The 14817-nt window shown below is 47.5% G+C and overlaps 1 non-coding gene across 1 annotated transcript; it reads right to left on the bottom strand.

The window, feature by feature from the left end:
- Positions 1 to 12848: 12848 nt before the first annotated feature.
- LOC123792204 (small nucleolar RNA SNORA25) lies at positions 12849 to 12975 on the bottom strand. The gene has a single exon (XR_006779663.1). It is a non-coding gene; the product is annotated as a small nucleolar RNA SNORA25 (small nucleolar RNA).
- Between the last annotated feature and the right edge of the window lie 1842 nt (positions 12976 to 14817).

Here is a 14817-nt window from a genome sequence, read left to right on the forward strand (position 1 = left end):
ATGGGGGGGACAGGGGAGGTCGGACCACGCAAGGCTTGCAGCGATTTGAGGACTCAGGATTTCACTCACAGTGAATACGAAGCCACTGCAGGGGTTTGAGGAGGCGAAGGACAAGACCTGTTTACGTTGGACTAGCATTCTGGCTGCTGTGTCCTCTGTAGGGCTGGGGGCAGAAGCAGGAGCCTGTTAAAATTCAGGCAGGAGGTGAATCGGACTAGGGCGGTGTTAGCCCAGCAGACCGAAGGCCGTTGGTGAAACAGAGAATGAAACCCCCCAAAAGATGTACAAAAGCATCTTCCCTCCCCCACTTCTCCCAATTTCTGCTCCCACCGGGGCGGGGGGGGGGGAAGAGGAGTCCTGGTTGCAGCCCCATCGGCTGTAAGTCTAAGCTGTTATCTAGTGGAGCTGATGGGTCTCCCTCAACTTTTCCACAGAGGGGTTAACCCCTCGCCCCCCAATCTTGGTGCATAGCCCAGGTTTCTGCAATTCCCAGGAGATCGCTCAGCAGGACCCAGAAGAATACCAGCTGTGCACAAGCCAATGCCAGACCCTGGTGTGACAGGGTCATTTAATCATCATAGCCTTGCTAAAGAGCCAGGCTCTCTCTCTCTCTCTCTCTCTCTCTCTGGGCTTTTCTACACACTCTTCTCTTTATTCTCTTAGACGATGTCTTCCCTCCTCCTGGGTAGCCTGTTCTCAGCTCACACATGGCTCTCTCCAGAGCTTCCCTGAGCCAGCGGTCTTTACTAGGGTGCCTCTCGCAAGGAGGCGGGGACACATCCAGCTGACACAGGACTGGGGCTGGGGCACGAACCTTTAGGAGGCATTGCTTTCACAGTCGTGCAAGCGTAGGTGTGGTTTTGGGGGGTTGCTTCCTTAAATTCTACACCCTAGGAGCCTTCCTCACCGCCCTGAGTGCTGGCCGTGGCCCCACACGTGGGAACTCCGGGCAAGGGGGTGTCTGTCTGGCCCATCCCGTCCATGAATCCCTTGCCCGCGTGGCTCTGGGTTAGACTGAACCCAGGGAGCTGTGTGATTCCAACTGCAGGCCAGACCTGCCCAGCGGAGACCTTCTTGAATTCCTGGCTCCTACAAACTGAGGGATAATAAGATGACGACTGTCACTTTAAGCCACTGAATACGGGGGTGATTTGTTACAGGGCAAGAGATCACTAGAATAGCTCCTGACTTTAAGGAACTTAAAATCTACTTGGAAAGCCAACTAACGAGTAAATTAACCAAGTTTATTAGACAGTACCAGCAGGGTAGATCCTATCTAGGTGAACATAGTGAATACCCCCACCCATGCACCCCATCTGTTCCTAGCCCCACCCCCTTCCCCTAATTTTGATTGCCGCCCCCCCTCCCCAAATCCTTGATTCCCATGCTGTGCCCGCAATTCATTGCAGGGCTGACACTTGCCCAAACCCTCAACCTGCTGGAGCCCTAAATTAACAAGCTGCCCGGTCTCCCCAACTTCACTCTGGATATACTGCAGAGAATGGAGTCAAGGCTGTTTAGACCACAAATCCCTGGTCCCGGCTCCTGGTTCCTGGCAACAGGCATCACATAAATTTTCTACCAAGAGACACATCCGCATAATTAGACCAAAGATATTGCAGACACAGACATATGTAAAGAGAGCGGGGCTGGGAGAAGGGTACCATTCATCAAAACCTCATCATAAATTCAAGTTGAAGGGCTGAAAAGAAACAAAACATGGACACTTCCCAAACCCAGCAGCTGGACCTCTCGCTGAAATCCCAAAATCACGGCAGCTCAACTCAACATCTGGGAGAGAATAAAAAATAATAAAGATTTAAAAAGAACAGACGCTGGGCAATTACCAATTGAAGTGCGGATTGGGCATATAAATTCTCCGAGAGCCTACAGACAGAAATATGCATTGGCACGCGGGTCTTAGGACTGTGAATTTCATCCAGCTGTCGCCACCGCTCTTTTTCATCGTGGCTAATATTTCGCTCGTAAAGGCACTTTCTAAGTGATGAACATCATTAAGTTCAGGTTGACATGACCTGAAGTACGGTTACCGCATTTTTACCGACTCAACATGGGCGGCGTGCGGACGCATCCAGAAGGCTCCTGGTGCTGACTGGTAGCACCGAAGAACGTCGGGAAGCATGTCGTATCTAGATTAGAGAGACCTGGGTTCAAGTCCCGCCTCCCCCATGCCATTGTGTGGCTGGAACCTGTTGGTTAAGCTTCTAAACTTGCGAAGAAATCTGAAAATAGAGCTAAGAACTGCCCCCACGGTGTTTTTATGAGGATTCAAATAGGTAATGTATCTTGAAAACTCCTGCCACATTGCCTTCAGCTTGTTCCCCTGTGAAATGAGGTTTGCTGTTTTGTAAGGATTCTTTCTCTCTTTGTTTGTTTCTGTGTTTCTTTCTGTAAGTGAGCTCTGCACCCAATTTAGGACTTGAATTCGTCACCCCGACATCAACAGTCCCACACTCCACAGACTGAGCCAACCAGGCGCCCCTCTAAGGAATCTTAAGCTTATGATATTACTTAAGCTACTTTTAATACACTTAAGATACTTTTGGTTGTAAGTGACAGAATGTGAGATTTATAGTAGCATTGAAATGGAAGGAATTGGGGGTGCCTGGGGGCTCAGTCAGTTAAGGATCTGCCTTCAGCTCAGGTCATGATCTCAGGGTCCTAGGATCAAGTCCCACCTTGGGCTCTCTGCTCAGTGGGGAGTCTGCTCCTCCCTCCCTCTCTCTCTCTCTCTCAAATAAATAAATAAATAACATCTATAAAAAAAAGAGAGAGATAAAATGAAAGGAATTGAATTATTCCAGTTAATGAGAAGGCAAGAGGTGGATTGGCTCCAGGGTGGGATCAATGTGTTAGTGATTACTAATATCAAGGCATTGGAGCCCAGTCTCTGCAGCCCATGTGGCTCTTCCCTCATGGTGGCAAGATGGTTGCTCCGGCTCCACACATCTCATCTTCACACCAGAGCACCAAAGCACAAAAGGAGAGGAATCTTTCCAAACATCTCTCTTACCAGAAGGAAACATTTCTCAGACACCTTCCACGGATTTCCTTTTATATCTCATTGGCCAGATCTGGGCCATGGCTATCCCTTGCTGGGAGGCAGCCTGGGGACAGGAATATCCAGTACCCCAAAAGCTAACTGGAGAGGCTACTTCTAACAGCAAGGGAGAAGGGAGAGAAGAATAACTTTGGGATAAGAGACGCACCGGACCTCCACTGTAATGTATGTCAGAATGCCTACGGTGATGGGACCCATTGCTCGATGGAAGTACCATTTATTGAGCACTTACTGTATATCAGTCATCATCCCAAGTGCCAGAGGAGACTGAGACTCCACATGAGAACATGAGACGATGCTCAGCTCATCTCTGAGGACTTGCTTGTCACCCATCCCTTTACATGGGGGGTTCAAGAGATTATCTCCAGAGAGGGGGACAGCAAGCTAGGGGGCCACTGGGGCCCTGGGGAGAGAATCTCACTTAGTGCAAGGAGAAGCGTTTAGCCCCAGGGACTGAAGTTTCTGGGTGCACCACTGGATCTGACTCTGCCTGACCCTCCGCCAGGGAGCAGAACAGCGAGGAGGGGAGGGAAGCTCCTTCCCAAAGCGATCTGAAGAAGAGAAGCAACCCCCTGGCACACCAGAGCTGGGGACAAACGCTTTCCTTTGATTTCCTGTCTTGTGCCAGGCACTGTGCCCACTCAGTCCGTGCCCTCTATGGATTTCCAACAGATAAGAAGGAAACTAAAAACACAGGACGGCTGGGTGGCTCAGTCGGTAAAGCGTCTGCCTTCAGCTCAGGTCATGGTCTCAGGGTCCTGGGATCGAGTCCCACATCGGGCTGCCTGCTCAGTGGGGAGTCTGCTTCTCCCTGTCCCTCTGCCGCTCCCCCTGCTTGCGCGCGCTCTCTCTCTGACAAATAAATAAACAAAATCTTAAAAAAAAAAAAAAAAGAGGGGTGAGTCTCTAACATTATTTTTCAGATCCCCAGTTCCCCACAGCTCCATCAGATCTCCTGATGAGTTCTGCACCAAAGGTCAATGTCAGCTGCGGATACGACAGTGGAAATTCTTAGTTGCCGAAAAGTTTAAGCAGAAAGAGATTTCCTCCAGGGTACTGTGTTATTTGCAACATGTTCAGGAAGGCTGGAGAACCCCACGGGTGTCACACAGCCAGGAACCATGCGGCCGATGGCCACGCCACTAGGACTTTCCTATTTTAAATTCTGTATGAAAGGTGTCTGGGATGTGCTTCAAAATAATATGGAGAGGGGAGAGCGCGTGGGGACAGAGATGAAAGAAACAGGCCTCAAGTTAATAAGTGTTGAAGCTGGAGCAGGTAAATGAGAGATTTTTTTTTATTAGCCTATTTTTTTAAAACAGATTTTTTTTAAAAGATTTTATTTTTTAAGTCATCTCTAGCCCCAACGTGGGGTTCGAACTCACAATGCCAAGAGCCGGAGTCATGTGCTCTACGGACTGAGCCAGCCAGGTGTCCCTAAAACACAGATTTATTGAGATATCATTTACCCACCATGAAACCCACCCATTCAAAGTGTATAATCCAATGAATTTTAGTCTCTTAACAGGGTTGAGTGACCATGACCACCATCTAAATTTAGAAGACTTTTATCCCCCAAAGAAAACCTGTCCCCAAGGCAGTCACCCCCTCCCCCTTTCCTCCTCTCACCAACCGCCGGCAGCCAGTAATGTTTGTCTGCCCCACAGACTCGCCTCTTCTGGACATTTCGTATAAAGGGGATTACAGAGCATGTGATCTTGCAAGGCTGCGTTCTTTCGCTTAGCATAGTGTTTTCTGGGGTGAGCCACATTGTGGCTAATATCAGTGCTTCACTCTTGGTGTTGAATGACATTCCGTTGTATGGGTAGATTGCATTTTCTTTGTCCATTCATCCGTGGATGGACACTTGGGTTGTTTTTCCCATCAAGACACAGATCTCTGCATCGTGCTGCTGTGAACACTGGTAGAAAAGTTATCTGTTTGAGTCCCTGCTTTCAATTCTTTTGGATATATACCTAGGAGTGGAATTGCTGGATCATATGGTAATTCTATGTATAGCTTTTCGAGGACCTGCCAAGCCGGTTCCCACAGCAGCTGCGCCATTTTCCATTCCCACCAGCAAAGCACAAGGCTTCCAACTTCTCCACATCCTTGCCAACTCTTGTTATTTCTGATTCGAGCCATCCTAGTGGGTGTGAAGTGGCATCTTATGTGGTTGAGATTTGCATTTCCCTGATGGCTAATGATGTTGAGCCTCTTTTCATGTGCTTATTGGCCATTTGTATATCTTCTTCGGGGAAATGTCTATTCAAGTACTTTGCACAGTTTTTTTTTTTTTTTTTAAGATTATTTATTTATTTATTTCACAGAGATAGACAGCCAGTGAGAGAGGGAACACAAGCAGGGGGAGTGGGAGAGGAAGAAGCAGGCTCCCAGCGGAGGAGCCCGATGTGGGACTCGATCCCGGAACGCCGGGATCACGCCCTGAGCCGAAGGCAGACGCCTAACGACTGCGCTACCCAGGCGCCCCCTTTGCACAGTTTTAAATGGGGTTTTTAAAGATATTTTTAATTGAGTTGTGAAACTTCTTTCTATATTCTGCAAGTCCCTTATCAGGAAAACGATCTGCAAATATTTACCCCCGTTTTGAGGGTTGTCTTTTCGCTTTCTGGAGTGTGTTGTTCGAAGGACAAACGTTTTAAGTTTTGACGAAATCTGATTTTCTTTTTCTTCTACTGCTTATGCTTTTTTGTGTGCGACATCTAAGAAATCATTGCCTAAGCCAACTTCGTGAAGATTTACTCTTATGTTTTCTGCTAAGGGTTTTGTAGTTTTAGCTTGCGTATGTACGTGGATGATTTTTTTGAGTTAATTTTGGGGTGTGATGTGAGATAGGGAGTCTGCATTAATTTTTTTGCATGTGGATACTATGCATCTATGTTTGTGTGTGGTGAGAGTTTTCCCCAACAAAAGCTTAACTTAAGAAAAGGCAATGACCAAAAAAAAAAATTATATACCGGGTAGGAACTGCCTGTAGTTGCTAACAACAACTACTTAAGAGTGGTTTCCACAAGATATGTTTGTGCTTTTACTTATTTATTTTAGGTAAAAGAAGTTCAGAGGTAGGTACAGCTGATGTGATGGTTCTGTCATCGCTAATGAACCAGCGTCTTGCTATCTGTTTGTTTCCACATTCCTATACGTGGCCCACATCCTCAGGGTTGCCTCATGGTCACAAGGTAGCTGCTGGAACACCAGCCAACACATCTGCATTATGAACAGGGAGGGGGGAAAAAGAATCATATCTCTTTAAACAACTTTTCCTGGAATCAGTTTAAAAACTTGGGTTTCCACCTCGGTGGCTACTCCCATGGTGGGGAGGGGCATATCAACATACTTGTCAATATAAGGGCTCTGACCGGAAGTTCAGAGTCCACGCATGGTTATCGAGTAGCCAAAGCAGCAGGCTGTGATGGCGAGTGGCAGTTGCCCACCCCATATCCAGGCTTCAGTATCTTCAGTGGCGAGTAGGATTGTGGGACGAGAGCCTGGGACTGCTGGAGCTTTTAAGTTTTAGAGGCTTCAGTTCTACATTTTGTATGAACGCTCCAGATTTTTCAGCGTTGGCAACCAATCAGCCAAAAAAGAAGAAGGAGGAGGAGGAGGAGGAGGAGGAGGAGGAGGAGGAGGAGGAGAAGAAAAAGAAGGAGAAGGAGAAGAAGGAAGAAGAGTCTTGCCTGGGCCAAACAATACATCTGTGGTCCATATGCCATCTCTGTGCTGCTTGTTGGCAGCCTCTGTCTTCAGGTGGACATCAGAGCCCTCTAGACACCTGAAGGGCGTGGGGGCGGCATTACAATTCCTGCGTGGCTCTGAGCCAGCAGGGAAAGTCACGAGGAAGGAGGTTTTGGCTCAACTCTAGGAAGAACTCCATCCGCGGAGCTGTCAGAAACAGAAGGAGCTGCCCGGGGAGGTAGGAAGTTCTCTGTTGCTGGAGGTGTTTGAGCAGATGCTGGAGAACTGCTTGGCAAGGACTCCAGAGTCTCCCTGGCAACCCCAGGGGTGTCTGAGGCTGGTAGAAAATTGTCATGATGACGAATTCTGCAGCGGTGACACCCTGAAGGAGCCCCCCGCAGGTGAGGGGAAGGCAGGATGCTATGCCGCTGGGTTTTGGGGTGTTTGGCAGCCCACGAGCGGCTCTGTCCTCACCCTCCAGAGGACAAGCAAGGGAACATGGGAAATGCCCTCACCATTGAAGTAGTCCCTATTAAGTTGAGCCTGTAGGGACAAGGATGGACTTCTCCAATATTCATGAGCATGATTCGACTCATCTCCACCCACTGCACGAGATCACACAACAGCTATATGGCTTCTCTTAGGAAGGAGGATGCGGGCTGCTCCATGCAATTCATTTGCTCGTGCACGCCTTCAAAGCTGGTGTCACGGGCGCACGCCTTGTGCAGGTGCCCAGCGACCGGCATCCAGAAGGACGCCAGGTTTGGTTTAATGCTCTTCCGTCATCTGAAAATTCTCTGTCGCTTCTGAACAAGGGGCTCCACATTTTCATTTTGTACTGGGCCCTGCAAATTAAGTAGCTGGTCCTCCATCCTTTTACTCAAAAGTGCAGAAGAAAAGTGCAAGGCATTGAGTTTACAATCTCACACAGGGTGCTCACAGTCTAGCTGGGGAGATGAGGAGACAGGTGAAGGTGAGAGGTGAGCATAGAAATATCTGCTTTGTAACGCACAAGGTATTTGTAAGAGGGACATCTGACTTAGACAGGGAGGTCAGGGCAGTGAAGGCTATTCAGGAATCCAGGTCTGAACTTCAATCACTGGTTCAAATTCCTTCTTCCATTCATTATAGGAGAACTAGAGGCAAGCACATGGCTGCTGAAGTAGGGACTACATTTCCCAGCATCCCCAGCAGTTAGTTGTGATCCCATGACTAGTTATCACCAATAGAAAGTGTGGAGATGATGAGGGCTACTTCCTGGTCTAGACCTCAAAGCATCCCTGTGGGCCTTCTTCCTGCAGGTGGGATCTACATGAGGAAGTGACCCAACTTCAATCATGCAGGGGACCATGAGGCTCTCGAAGCAGGCAGAGCAATAACTGAAAGGAACCTGGGTCCTTGAATGACCACTAGGAGCTGAGCTGCCCACTCACCTGGACAGCTCATCTCAGAACTTACTACAAGAGCAAAAATAAACGTATAGTCTTTAAGCCCCTACGTTCTGGAACCTCTTTGTCAGCTTATTCTACCAAATGCAATGAGCGAATAGCAGTTAGCCATGTGAAGAAAGGGAGAGAAGAGGCTCTGAAACACCCAGTTGAGAACGAACATAGCCCATTCAGGGAACTGGGAGTGGCTCGAGATACCTGAAGCCATGGCTGGCGGTGGGGGGGTTAGACGCTATCACCAAATACTTTGGATGGGGTGTTTCAACGTCAGATATGCATTCTTCTCAGGAGGCTGGGGAGTCTCAGATCAAGGTGCCTGCAGATTCAGAGTCTGGTGAGGGCTCCCCTCCAGGCTTGCACACAGCCACCTTCTCGCTGTGTCCTTGCAGGGCAGGGGGAGAGAGCTTTGGTCTCCGTTCTTCTTCTCATAGGGACACTAATGCCATCACGGGGGCTCCACGTGAACGACCGCATCTAACCCTAATCAGAGCTTCAACATACAAACTTTTTGGGGGGTGGGTGGGGAACACAAATATTCAGGCCTTAATAGGCAAGGAGAAGGAAGACCGGGCCATATCTTAGTCCTTGTGTGCCAGAATCTCGTGTGCCCCGCAAGGGGCTGTCGTCATCCTGTGAGCCTTGGGGAGCCAAGCAGGGAGTGATATGATGGGATTAGCTTTTTGCTTTGTCACCTTGAGCCGCAACCTGCATATTTTAGAATTTATTTAATTTATGAAATATTTCAGAAGACTAGCCGGGAATTCAAGAAGCACTCACAGACCCTACCACCTAGCTCAAAAAATACGTTACAGATAAAGTCCCAGTACCTCTTTTCTGATTCCATCTTAACTTAGTTTTCTTGGTTGTTTGGTTGGTTTTTGGTTTTGTTTATGTTTTCTTTTTTTAAAGATTTATTTATTTATTTGAGAGAGAGAGTGAGCATGAGCAGGTGGAGACGTAGAGGGAGAGAATCTCCAGCAGACTCCCCTCCAAGCGTGGAGCCTGACGTGGGACTCGATCTCACGGCCCTGAGATCATGACCTGAGCCAAAACCAACAGTCAGATGCTTAACCAACTGAGCCACCCAGGCACCCCTGGTTTTGGTTTTTTTAAGGGCAGTTGGATAGGGCAAGAAGGGAACCAGGGCAGGCATCATTGACTAGCTGGTGTGTCCTCAGCACCATGCCCGATACTGTAGGTACACATATTGAGAGAACCAACCCTAACTGGGTGGAAAAAAAAACCCAACAACAACAACACTTGTACATTCCCCAAATGAGGGGATTTCCTTCTGAGACCAGGTGCAGCACGCTGGAGGGGCATGTGTTTCTGGAGCGTAAATACAGGATGTGATGGAATATTTGCACAGAACCTCCAGCCATCATCTACTTCTTCTGATCCATGTGTAGGTCAATGGTGTGGTCAAAAGAAGCCTGAACGATGTCTCTGGAAGTTTTCCAGCTCCGAGACAGTCTCTGAAGGCTTGGAGATACCATGGTATTCCATCTTTTCATTCATCAGATGGCTGTGACTTTGGAAGAGAAAGGAGGGGATATTGGGAGTAAACAGCTGGTGACGTTGATGGTGTTGAGGAAGATTTTATTTCCCTGGGCAAGAGGCCAACACAGTGGAATATGAGGCTGCTGGCAAAGGACAGAGAGTGCCACAAAGTTAGGGAAGAAGGTGTTTGCCCAATGGCATCAAAGGGCATCGAAAAAAAGATTGTTATGGGTTGCAGAGTGGACAGCTGTTGTTTTTGTCTGCTTAGTATCCATCTGTCATCTTCTTTCAATAGCCTCTTGAGCTTTGAAGGGAAGCCATTCATCTTCAACTCAAAATCTATGTGGCGAAAGTGGGTCAATCCTATGCTTTGGCACCAAAAATAGTCTACCAAAATCTCAACGACCGGTTCAGAGGTGGCCACATCACCCTCTCTGGACCAATGAAAGGTGTTGCTGGGACTTGGCTCAAATGATTGGGAATGAGGTGTGTTTCTTTCCCTAGCAGAGGGGCTAAGATGGTCAATTATATGTCCGGAGCTGCTGAAAACCACCTTGCTATAGTGAGACCGAGAATGAAGCCAGTATAGCAGAACGCTGAGCCTGGTGATGGAGAGAGAGAGAGAAATTCCTGAAAATATTACAGCATCTGGAGTTAGCCGTACCTGAAGCTCACCCTACCGCTGGACTTCTCGGTTACGCACACCAATATTCTCCCTGCCCCCTCTGGTTGAGTGTCGTTTCAGTTGACTTGCTACCACTGATGGTTGAGGAGAAAACGGAAATCAGTCTTTGTAAAGTAGTCCAAAACAGGGTAACAGACACAGTGTCATTATTCTTTTCTTTTTTTAAAGATTTTATTTATTTATTTATTCGACAGAGATACAGACAGCCAGCGAGAGAGGGAACACAAGCAGGGGGAGTGGGAGAGGAAGAAGCAGGCTCATAGCAGAGGAGCCTGATGTGGGGCTCGATCCCGGAACGCCGGGATCACGCCCTGAGCCGAAGGCAGACGCTTAACCGCTGTGCCGCCCAGGCGCCCCTCAGTGTCATTATTCTTGAGCAAAAATAGAGATAGCTGGACCAGAACTTTATGGCCTTACATGTCTATCACCCAGTGCAAAGGGGATAGGGAATGCGTAAGGGGAGATTTTCATGTTACTGAAAGAACTTTGATTTCCTAGGCACCTGGGAGGCTCAGTCGGTCATAGGATCAAGCCCCACGTCGGGCTCCCTGCTCAGCGGGGAGCCTGCTTCTCCCTCTCCCTTTATTGCTCCCCCTGCTGGTGCTCTCTCATGCTCCCAAATAAATAAATAAAACTTTTAGAAATACAATTTCATAAGCATCACTGTCACTCGGATGGGACTCATAACAAGGCAGTGCCAATGGAAGGGTATATGCTGTTTACAAGACACCAACCTCGTAGGAAGGGAAAACGTGTTGCGTCTCTTGCAAAAGGTCTGTCCATCAGTGTGGAGACCTTTTGGGTCAGACTAATAAGGAGAACCACAGACACAAGACCCCTCTCCACCACCCCTATTCCCCGTGGGCCAGAGGAAGCTTCCAGAAGATGCTTTCCTCACACGTATCACAAAGGCCACAAAACAGGGTTTTCACGGGGAATTCCACTTACCCAGACATAAGCTGGAATTCTCCTTTTGCTAAAGTTTAGAACATCTGATAAGTCATCGAATTACTTTGCTAACAGTTTCTCAGAACACAAGAGGTAGCAACGGAAGGAACTGTTCTGTTCATTTTTTTAAAAAATATTTTATTTATTTATTTGAGAAAGAGAGAGCGTGTGCTTGTGCGTGCATGGGGAGGAGGGGCAGAGGGAGAGGGAGAAGCAGACCCACTGCTGAGCTCAGAGCCCGATGCAAGACTTGATCCCAGGACCTTAGATCATGACCTGAGCAGAAGTTAAGACGCTTCACTGACCGAGCCCCCCAGGTGCCCCTGTTCTTTTAATTTTTTTAATTTTCCTCCTTGGATATAAAAAGAAGCTTGGATAATTGGATGGAAAATTGGATAAGGTGATGGTACCATAGCAGCCCCTTACAAATCAATTTCCCAGATAGAAGTGATGGGACTTGTTCTCCAGATGCTGGCCAAGGATTTCGTAAATGGGCTCATTTACTCTCCACCGCAATTTTAAAGGGTACATTCCAGTATGAGCCTCATTCCACAGATAAGGAGACAGAGGTTGAGCAAAACTAAAACAATTCCCGAAACCAGGTTGGTGTTCCAGCCAGGATTTGAATTCCGCCATCTGGATCCTAACCTGACATGACGTTATGTATTTCTTCCCGTTTAAGTGAATTCCTCATTTTCTTGTATGCTTATCATTTTGCGGCTTTGTAAAAAGATTTTATTTATTTATTTGAGAGCGAGAGAGAGAGCGAGAGAGGAAGCATAAGCAGGGGGAGGGAGAGAGGGAGAAGCAGGTGAGCCATGGGCTCGATCCTAGGACCCTGAGATCATGACCTGAGCCCGAGGCAGACACTTCACTGACTGAGCCCCCCAGGAGTCCCTTGTGGCTTGCTTTTTCCCCCTTCTTTTTTTTTTTTAGTAGTAGTTTTTTAGTTAGTTAGTTTTTTGTAAGCTCCACGCCCAACGTGGGGCTCAAACTCACGACCCCAAGATCAAGAGTCACGTGCTCTGCTGACTGAGCCAGCCGGGTAGCCCCTTTTCTCCTCTACTTGATATCATAGTATAAGCCTTTTCCCATTTTGTTTAAAATGCTTACTTTTTAAAAAGATTTTATTTAAATTCAAGTTAGTTAACATACGGTGTATTATTAGTCTCAGGGATAGAATTTAGTGATTCATCAGTTGCATACAACACCCAGTGCTCACTCCATCAAGTGCCCTCCTTAATGCCCAACACCCAGTTATCCCATCCCCCACCTCAATTTTTTTAAATTAAAAAAGTACACACGTGTAAAATAGACTAATCAAAGGCAAGCTCACGAACCCATCACACAGCTTCAACAATTAGCAACCCATCTTGTCTCCTCTGTTCACTCCCCACTCCATTATCTAAAGCAAATTGCAGACAGCACGTTATTTTATCTGTAAATACTTCAGTATGCAATTTTAGTAATTTCTCTCTTTCTTTTTTTATCTTCTATCTCCTCAGGAAACCATGGCACTATGGAGTAACTATTATATCCTATGGAGAATTTCAATATTTGATCACAGCATTAAGAGCTCTTGGTTTCAGGCCCCAAATTCCTCTTTGAAATGACCTAAGTCATTTCTTAATATTATCAGAATCCAGTCCGTGCTCAGATTTTCCCCATGTAAGCATTACTGTAAATGCTCTCCTCGATTTGGTTCTGAGGACACATCAGGAAGGATGGGTGGGTGGTGTGCAAGCGTCAGAAAGCTCGACCCAAATCGAGGCAGCAAACGGACAAGGACACGTCCCCCCAACGTCCGAAAGTTCAGTGGAAAGAAATACACCCGACTCCATCTCGCACCCCACTGTCCAGTGTGTGGCACTAACCACGTGTGGCTGTTTACGTTTAAATTAATTAAAATACAATTTTAGAGTCAGTCCCTCAGTTGGCATCAGCCACCTTCCCAGTGCCCAGTGGCCACGTGTGGTCAGTGGCTGCCATATTGGACAGGGCAGACATAGGACACTTCCACCATCAAGGAAAGTTCCGTTGGACAGCTGGTCTAGAATCGAAGAAGGGATGGTACTTACACGGGGGCAAGAGACTGTAGACAGTTTTTTTTTTTTTAAACTGCTTTTATAATTGTGGAAGGTCTTGGAAGAGGGCAGCGTGCCCACATGGGGACCTTGACCAACTTAGCATTCAAGAGGAAGTCAGATATATGCCTCAGGTCTCACTGCTCATTTAACAGCTTTAATTGAACAATCTCCACTTTGCCTTGTGCCAACAAGAGGTTTACTTTATTTTTAAATTTAACTTCCTTTTCTCTAAAAAAAAACCCTACTCATGCCCGGCAGTGGAAAAACTGAAGTTAGCCCAATCTTATAAATATCAGCTGTGTCCAGCCATTTCCAGTTTAATATAGTTTCATTTCAAGGAAACCTTCCGGCACATTCAGGTGGGTATTTTCTACGGTAGTCCGGTGCAGAGCCCCTGCCCTGGGCTCGGGAAGCAGAGGAGAGTTTTGTCCATTGGTGCTCCTTCCCTTCCTCCTTGCAGTCCCTCGTGTCTGCTCCAAGAGCCCCCTTGTGGGAAGTCAAGGAGGACCTCTCCTTTCTCTGCCAGGCTGGGCTTCTCTGTTTGTCTGGTGGTAGCTGTGCTTTTGTGGGGATCCCAGGTAGGATTTGGCTGTGATGCTGTCCTTGGTCTAGGCAATGACCCTGACAGTGTCTGTCCAAGGTCCTAGGCTGGGTAGACCTTCAAAGGCAGGTGGTCAAGCTTTCAGACCCTCAGCCTCTCCAACCCCCAGTAGGAGACTCCCTCCTTGGTCAGCTGGACTGGCTCTCCCGGGTCAGCCCACCATTACCCAGGATGGTGGGCCTTTCTTGTATGGGTGTTCTTGTATGAAATGGCAGGGGTGAGGCACCATCTTCTGTGTGCCCAAGGAGGCCACCCCACACTAGTGAGCTGCCAACTGGCAGTTAATGACTTCAGGAAGAAAGGGGTTACATGGCCCCATTCCAGACTTTCTCTTCTACCTCACAGGGACCTCCCTTGGTGTCCTCCAATTTGAGAAGGCAGGTCAAGAGTCCCCATATGGCCTGAGATAGGGGCAATGGTTGAAGGTATAATTACTTCATAAAGGATTCTGTGTCTTCTCAAACACGTCCCTCCTCATCCCCTTTTGTCTTCCCGTCATTTCTCTTATCTCCTTCTGGTGCTTAAAGCTACTGATCCAGTTTAAGAGTGTATATCAGTTATCTGTTGCTATGGATCAAATTACCCCCAAAATTAGCAGCTTAAAACGACAAATAAGGGGCACCTGGTTGGTTCAGTCAGAAGTGTGTGGGGCTCTTGATCTCAAGGTCATGAGTTCAAGCCCCACATTGAGTGTAGAGGTTACTTAAGTTTAAAAAACTTAAAAAAAAAAACACAACCTATTCTATCTCACATAGGTTCTGAGGGTCTGG

The sequence above is a fragment of the Ursus americanus genome, chromosome 14 (assembly GCF_024610735.1).
Source record: "Ursus americanus isolate L20-20 chromosome 14, mUrsAme1.1.p, whole genome shotgun sequence".
NCBI lineage: Eukaryota > Metazoa > Chordata > Mammalia > Carnivora > Ursidae > Ursus > Ursus americanus.